General features: G+C 43.2%; 1 long non-coding RNA gene across 2 annotated transcripts in view; it reads left to right on the forward strand.

The window, feature by feature from the left end:
- LOC116961691 overlaps positions 1–7,875 on the forward strand; it is a 15,114-nt gene extending 7,239 nt beyond the window's left edge. Inside the window, exons 4-8 of one of the 2 annotated variants that reach the window (XR_004407090.2) lie at positions 637–809; positions 2,897–3,012; positions 5,734–5,810; positions 6,525–6,641; positions 7,521–7,875. This is a non-coding gene — a long non-coding RNA (uncharacterized LOC116961691). The remainder of the gene's footprint in view (positions 1–636; positions 810–2,896; positions 3,013–5,733; positions 5,811–6,524; positions 6,642–7,520) is intronic. The other variant, XR_004407089.2, reaches the window with a different exon arrangement.
- The last annotated feature ends 872 nt before the right edge of the window (positions 7,876–8,747 follow it).

Below are 8,747 nucleotides of genomic sequence, written 5' to 3' on the forward strand. Positions count from 1 at the left end.
GCTTTTGCTAACCTAAATCTCGGCTGTAATTTCATTGTTCTGTGCCTAAGATGCTGTTTGCCCTTTTCAAACAACAGCAGTTGAACATAATTATGCTGCTACAAACCTGAGCTGCAAAAAAGAAAGCCTTCCTAATATAACCAAGTTTTTATTAACTCTTGAAACCCCGAGCTTGGGACAGCTGCGGGCAGAGAGCTGCCTGTCAGGTTTTAGGGTTCATTAAAGCACACGCATGCATATATCCCAACTTCCAGTCCGTAGCCCCACAAATTAAATTGACGATTCTCACATCAGGCCAAAAATGCAACAGGAGAAATCTATGAAAAATTAGGAAAACTGTTTGACGTCGGGAAATCCGACACTTGTCTGCTCTAACATCTGTAAGTGCCAAAGCCGTATAACCTTATAAGAGGGGATTTTCTTTTTTTTTTTTTTTGTTAAAAAAAAAGGTAAGTCTATTTTTCTTCTTCTTGCCAGATATAAAAATTGTGGTTAGTGCCTTGAGTAAAGGGCCCTCAAAACTTTATAGTGTTTATCCTCCGTTTGTAAATCTGTAATGATCTATTTAATGATATCATAAGGTAAAAAGTTAAACAGTACTGTATTTTCTCTTCCTTTTTCTCTTCTGCCTCTTAGAAAGTAATCTGTGTATCTCCAAGAGAGGATTGTGGTTGTTTTCTGAAGAAGCCTATAGGTAAAGGACTTCCATACATCCACAAAGGAGGATTCATAAAGACAGAGACAAGACTATAAAGGTATTATTTTGACGTGATGAGCCCTGCTTGGAAAATATCTTTGACTCATCCGAAGTAAGCCTCTTTCTAGCCTCCTCTCCGCCCGCCCCCCCTCCCCAAATAGAGGGCTAATTTAAAACATTGTCTAGATATGCTACTTATACATATTGAAAACATATTTTAGTGGCTGTGTTTGTTTTGGCAATATATGAACCAAAAAAACCCAATTAAATTAAAAAGAGCGACTTTTAAAAGTTAGAGATTGCCTTTTAAAAGCTTATTAAAATCAGCATGTTAGATGTCTGTCTTTGAATTAGCTCAGAGGCTTGATTGCTTTCATTAAAGCTGCCTGTTTGGATGTTGCTTGGTGAATGTTCAAGTCTGTTTTTTTCCCCCCCTTCTCCCCCCCGCCCCAAGCTGCTTCTTGCTACTTGTCAACTTGGATTTTCCCTCCAAATTTGAATGCAAAACTCCAGGTTTTTTTTAGAGAAGAAAGAGCCATCCCCCCTTGCAAAACATCACGACAAAAATCACCAGCAACCCGAGCCAGAGAGACACCATCAGGTTAAAAAATATTAAAAAAGAAAGCTAAAAAAAAAAAAGACACCCCCAAAACACTCAGCCTGACCAAACCAAACCCCCTCAAGACCCCACCCCAAGCCACCAAAAAACCCAAGCCATCACATTGCTCATAGCCCATGAATGCCTTAAAAACAAATGTTTAAACAGGTTTTTTTTTTTTTGAAGCCACGGCAGAAAACCTCTGCATGCTCCGATGGGTTACAATAACAATGCTCTATTGCAATGTAAAACAAGCTGGAGGAGAAAAAGGTGCTTTTTGTTACCATTTTATCAAAGCTGTTCATCTTCTAGCTGCAGGCAGCATTTTGCTGGAATTGCAGATATTTCTCTGTCCGGGCTCCTTTGTTTGTGCATCTCATTTGCATATATTTATCTCCAGCTGAGGGTGCTTTCAGCTCATTAAGGCCTCCCCTCGCATTATTTCATAAGCCAGCTGCTAGGAGGGATTTCACCTGTGGTGACTGAGAAAAGAGGGGTGAAAAAACCAAATTCTTCATAAAAAAAAAAAAAAAAAAAGACAAAACCCAAAAAACAACAATCAAGGAAATCTTCTGACTCTCTTCCCCTATAAATGGGCACCATTTGTGTTAAACAGCCTCTTGTCATGATAGATGCCTCCTGGGGTCAGGGGGGAAAGTTGATTTGAAGGTCAGCAGTAAAACAACAGACAAACCAGACGCCAAACTGGTTCCTTAGCTGTCGGTGGGAGCAGCGGTACAACCAGGTCTTGAACCTTTTTCAACCTCTAATAAAACAGGGGAAGAATCTGAAGTGGAGCAACCAGGCCCCAGAGGAAAAAAACTCCCACAAATAATATCAATATCGAGCAGCAACGGGAAACAACGGGCAGCTCTCAGCGTTACGGGCATGCTGCTATTGTTTCAAGAGCCGGGGAATTAATTCCACTTATTTATTTAAGGCGTGTCAACTTGCTGCCTAAACCTGTTTCGGTGTCAAGATGAATAAAACTTTTATGGCTCATAAAATAGAGCCATTCATCTCAATGGTCTTTGTGGTGCCTGGGTTGTTTTTTTTTTCTCCTCTCCTCCTGGCAGGCTGAGCTGGGCCGAAATCTAGGCGTCCCGGCGCTACCAGCTTGCTCATAGGAGCAAAGAAAATTTGGACAGGGCATCACAAACTAAACTTCTGGGTTTCATTACAGATGCTAAATGTTAATTCATCATAATCACGCACAACGCCCCCCCCCCCCCCCAACCCCTCCCCGGCTTTATCCCCATCCTAAAACCTACAATGAATTTACGTCATCTATATGGAGCTTTGGACCAACAGGTAATAAAATACAATAAAGCGTGCTTTTTATCAGGAAAAAAAAAAATCCCATTAATTATAGTTCATGACTACTCTAAACCAAATGTTCAAATAGTAGTTGGAAATGATGCATAAAATCTCAGCATGTTCTGATAGGTTATAGAGTCAGTGGTTTATTGCAATGTAAAACAAGCCACAGGAAGAGAGGGTGGTTTTGTTTACCATTTTCATCAAAGCTGTTCATCATGTTGATATACTTATGCTATATCGTGACCCCTACATACGGTGCATTTCATTTATTTATTTTCCAGGTTGTTGCCACTTTTGCTGCCTTTGCCTTGGACAAGTTGAGTAATTCTCTGGCCCCTTTGAAATATGTCTCATCTGCACCGAATTTCTGCCAACAAACCAACTGATAGATATGGATGTAAGAAATATTATCGTCAAATAAGGTTTTCTTTTTACTTAATCTGAAGCAATTAGTACCTGAATAAACACAGTCTAAGTAATCTACCTCCTCAAAAGGTAATTAGACTTGAAAAGAGCTGTTCAGCTCTACCCAGGGAAAGCACAGCTCTGATTAAAATGCTTTGGAGATTCGTTTTCATCCCTATTCCCTTTTGCCCTGGAAAACCTTTTATAAAATCCCTATAACTTTTAATTTCTCCCCATGCCAAACCTGGGGGCCACTCTCGGCCATTGCCACCCCCCGCCCCCAAATCTTTAACCCTGCTTCTCATTTTTCTTTGCCTCTAATCTAATCGCTAATTCCTTGGCTTGGCCAAACAGTTAAAAATGTTAAGTGCTGCTCGCAATTCCTGCTTGCCTCCCCCTCATATCTGTCTCTGTTTATGGAATGGGCCCTGGTTTCCTCCTGCTCTTGTTCAGCTGTAGGTCTGCAGGTCAGGAGACTGTAAATACACACAGCGCTGCCCCAACCCATAAATCTGAGCAAAGGGCAGCCTTATATATTCAGATAAGGGATGCAAGGGGCGGGGGGGGGGGGGGGGGGGGGGGGGGAGGGGGGGGAAAGAAAGAAAGGAAAGAAATAAATAAAAGAAGAGAACAGGCAGACTCTGTGGGGAAGGAGGCGCTTTGCTATAGACAAAACCCGAGGTGCCAGCAGGCGCGGGGGGTGAGCCCCGCAGGGCAGACTCCTGCTACCTTGCAGGATGTGCCAGCCAGAGACGAATCTGAAATGTTCACCCTTCTCCCAGCCCTCCTTGTTTATCTATAAATCATTACAAAATGCATTTTATTACCTTTGGGGCAACAAAATTAAACAAGAGATTTCAATGGCTTTCTTTCCTCCAGACCTTTGTCGGTCTATTTTCTCTTCCCCCCCCCCCCCCCCCCCCCCCATTTTATTTCCAGCACCTCTGAAGCTTTCAAGGGAACAGTCCCCCCTGTTATTGCTTCTCAGTTCCAAGGTCTTAGAATAAATAACATTGTTATTACTCACTTCACCAATTTCCAAGAAGAAATATTGCTGCAGCAAATGCGAGCAGCACTAATATTTGCAAAGTGATAAATGGATTGTTACATACCTTCCCGTCTGTGTGGCCTCCAGCCATCCTCCGGCCGGCTACATCCCTCCTCAGGGTGGGAGGGAGGGTGCCTTTGAACTTAGCGGGGTCCAGACACTTAGTGCCTTGCACAAGAGCCTGCCCCCGGTCCCCTTCCCTTGCCCTTGGGTAGAAAGATAATTTTTAATGGCAAGACCATGCCGGAGATGGGACTGGGACCAGGGAGAGCAGGATCCATGTACCGACACCAAGCAGCCAAGTGAAGATGCTTCTGGCACACCAATTTGGTGGGTTTTGTTAGTGTTGGGTGCTGCAGGGAGAGGGGTGAGAGGCTCGGGATGTCCCCACGGCGCGGTGGCTGCCCCACTGCCCTCCCCCCAGCCCCCCACCAGTGCTGGCACAGCCGCTCCGGTGTGGGGTACCTTGTACCTGGTGTCACAGCCACCTGCCCTTCTCTGGCTGCCAGTGATGTGAAAAGTGGGCAGAAAAAGGCTTGCAGAAAAGAAAAAAAATTTCAAATTCCCCTCACTCTGTCCCCAAAATGTCCCCAGTGCCTGAATGGGAACTGCAGCGAATACCCGAGATACCAGGGGTACAGATGCTTGGTGAGGTGAAAACTGGAAAGATGTATTCCCAGTTGCCACATCCCTTGTTGTTCATTAAATCTCTGCATGAAATTATTGACAAACTTTCTCAACCAAAGATGATGCTAGGGAGGTGCCAAACTTGAGACCAGTCTGCTGGCCTCCTCCGCCCAAACCTGGTGGCTCACTGCATCATTTCTGAGCTTAAAAAAAGGTGGCAATTGGAAAATTCACACTAAATGTTTAAGAACCAATAATACCCTGGCTTTCTTTTTTTTAAGCAGTAATTTTATCTAGTTCTAAGACATGGTTTGAGCTCCTCAATTTTATTTAAAACAAAATTTCCAAATCAAATTATTCCCAGGACACAAGTCATGCTGAAAAACAATCTGAATGTGTGGTAATTAAAAACAAAGTAAAACATTGTGTTTCAGACCCACAAAGAGTAACCTGCTGACATTTCTTAGACTGAGCCTGTTAAGTTTCCAGGCCATGGTCCATAGGATAGGGGCTGGGAGGGTTTGGTTTGGATTCCTCGGCCGCGATGAGCACCTCCACCTGAGGTTATCCAGGAACCCGAGGTGATTGTAAAAGCCCGTTATTCCTGCACAGACCAAAACTGAGCTGCTCTGGGAGCATCATCCCCACTCCCCTAATGTTGGTGCGGCATCATCTGTGGGGCTGGGGTACCACCAGCAGAAGGGGTGACAGCATCCTTCATCACGCTGTTCTCCCCGGCTTTTTCTCCCTGTACAGCCCCTTTACCTCTTAGGCGGCTGTCAGCAGCCCTAGGAGATACTCACTGATGTGGGCAGGTCTCATGTGGTGGTTAAATGCAGCATTATCAGCATCTGCATGGTGCCAGCTCAAGATGGGAGGCGGAGGATGTGTGCAAAGGTTTCAGCAAGCTGGGGTGAAGGTGTCAGTACGGTCTGGATATGCTAGTGCATGGATAAATCTGTGCCCAAGAGGATGAAGATGGTGGGCTGAAAGGCTAGGGATATATATATATATATATTTTTTTTTTTTTTTCCTAAGGGGTACCTCGATCCATAAATGAAAGAACAGAACTCAGGAATCACTGGAAGAAAATCACCCAGTAACTATGGGCAGAGGTAAGAAAGAGCCAATCAGAAGAGATGGCAAAAATATATCTGACAGCTTTTCCTCCTGACCGAGGTAAATACCATCTTTTCTTTTTTCTGTAAAATGAGAAAATTTGAGAGGAAGGCTGTAAGTTAAAGATAAAGATAGAAAGTCCTTTGGGATGGTCTCTCATGAAAAATACATACAGTTCAATAGTATTAATAAAAAGTGATAGTCTGTATTGGTTTCTAATCAAAGAATTAATATAGAAACCATCCATAATACAGTCTCATAAATGTCTATGTCTGTGTACATATTTATACAGCTGTAAATAGGCATATAATTATATGTACATATATGTGTGTGTACATATATACATACACATGTGTACATATATACACGTGTGTATGCATGTGTACATGTATACATATGTATATAGAGAGTTGGTGCCTATTTAGAGGTGTAGAAATATACACACATTAATGTGCACATGAGTACACGTGAGTACACACACATACACAAATGTACACACACACACACATATATATGTATATGTTATACACACATGCACACTTAAAAACCCAGCTTGCCACAAATGAAAAATAACAAGCGCTGCAAAATTATTTAAAGAAAAAAGTAGTGAAATCAGGTGAGAGCTGTGGCAGTAGTGTGGGAAGCTACCTACAGTTTGGAAACATCTAGAAATCTCCCTAAATATTTACCATCACCTTTCATAATGCCAGAAGCGGGACTGGGAGGGCTTTGAGACCGCGTTTTCTGGAATGATTCCTGCCAGGCTGGAAACCCTGCAAGAGCGCGTTGCTTGCACTGCTCCGCTTCCAGCCCCAGGAAGCACACAGGTAAGAAGGAAAACCAAAATAATTGGATCTATACAAAACGTCTACATTTGTATAAACAGCAAGCTTTGAAAATGGAAAAAAAGAAAAAATCAGGTTTTGATTTTTTATTATTTCTTTTCCTCAAACTTCAAAAAAAAAAAAAAAAAAAGTCAAGGCAGTTCTTATTTTATCCAGACCAGTTCATAAATCCCAAGTCATAAATCCACATGATATCCCAGGCTGCTGGATTTTACATTTGGAGCTCTGAAAGACTGATAGCTGAAAGATTTATAAAATCCCAGGTAGCTGGAGTGCTCCCTATTGGCTCCACATCTGAGGGATCCCCACGTCCTGCTTAGCCCAGCAAGCTGGATGTATGGGATATATTGTGCTCAAGCAGCATGCCCCTTCATGTCCTATTTTCAGCCATAGCGAAGGCTAAAATTTGGTCATTTGGGGTGGCTGGGCCCCAGTTATGGACTTTTCTGCACAGACATGGGGACAGCCACAAGCTGGGGATGTCAGGAACCTGCTGCTGCCACCTGCAAAACTGTACCATGGGTTGTGTCCTAGATGTATGATTTACATAGCTTGTGTGGGAGATCTGACAGTAAACAGCAGAATTGTTTCAGATGCCTTGAATATACATGTGATTTTGTTGCAACATCACTGAATAGGCGTGACTGTTCAGTAAGAACAGGGTATCACTGCTGGGGTCAGAAGATGATGCTACTTAGAGGGGAACAGGACCAGCCCCTTAGCAAGAAAATGGTAGCTGAGATGCCTCAGACAAAGTACACACTGCAAACAATTTAAATGGCAAAGCAGCATGTTCGTGCTCCCCAGAGTGCTGAAAGATGCTGATGTAGTTTGGCTTTTTTTTTTTTTTTTTCCCCATAGGTTCGGTGGATGTTGCACATGAGACCATCTGTACTGGGACAAGTGTGCCCCAGAACAGACCTTCTGAAGAGTGCCATGTATTAGTTGTCTGCTTCCATAGGATGCTGAAAATGCACTTAAAGCCTTCCCTCTTACTTTCCTCTATCCTTCCTCAATGACCTTTATTCGAGCCTAATATTTTTCTCCAGACTTGCAATGACAGGCATTTTTAATATGCTTCTGTTGCATTAATAAAAAGATAGCTATATATTAAAAAACCCCTCTTCTGCAGTTACAAGAGTTCCTTTATAGCTGTAAGGCTATTAACTAACATCTTTGTAACAGAGAAAATAAATTATTTGCTTTATATTTCAAATATTTATATTCATGGGTCTGAATCCATTGAAGTCCATGTGGAAAATCCTCCTTCACCCTCCTGAGGAAGGATGGTGGAATCAACCTGAGGGCAGCTCTGCCTGTTTGGAGTTTCACTTTCTCCCCATCAAAATCCCTGGGTTCATTAGAAACAGTTACCCATTTAAGAGGTCAAGCTAAACCAGACACAAACAGACCAGAGCATTTACATGAGGACTATGTCAGATTCACAGCAGGAGAGGTTTTTCCTAGTTATTCTTGAAAGCCAGAGCTTTTCCAAGCCTGTTAGAGGCTCTCACAAGATATCCTTCCCCTTCCCAAGTAGAACGTATTTCTTTTTAAACCTCAAACTCCTGTGGATTATATTTATGCCATATTTCATGTTTTCTTCCTGCTTCCTTGCTCTTTATCCCTCTTTCAGCCGGGTTTGAGTCGTCCTGAGCTCACAGCTGTTGAGTACAAGGTGGTGTGGCTGGGGATGGGGTTCATAAGGACTGCCTGGACCTGTCACTGCCCGACACATCCAGGCTCTGGGATGCTCTGTTATTCAACCCAGCTTAGCTCTACAGCCCAGGTTTCTCTGTCTGGCTTCAGAAGGGTGATTTTGCTACATTTTTGCCTCCTCAGCATTTCTAGCATCTTTGACAGTCGTGTTTGGTGCTCCACAGCCACCAGTTTTGAGAGCTTTGCTTTTCTGTACATGCCCAAGCTCCCCAACTTCATCGGTGTCACTCACACTGAAATGCTAAGGTGGGCTTTGCTGGTTTCTTCCTCATCAAGTAGACTAGGCTGAAATGAACACCCCGGTGCAGAAATGCTACTGGAGCAGGGTGAAGGGCAAATGCTCACTCGTGTCTACCAATCAGCCTCTTC

The sequence above is a fragment of the Tyto alba genome, unplaced genomic scaffold (genome assembly GCF_018691265.1).
Source record: "Tyto alba isolate M040663 unplaced genomic scaffold, T.alba_DEE_v4.0 Super-Scaffold_22, whole genome shotgun sequence".
Classification (NCBI taxonomy): domain Eukaryota; kingdom Metazoa; phylum Chordata; class Aves; order Strigiformes; family Tytonidae; genus Tyto; species Tyto alba.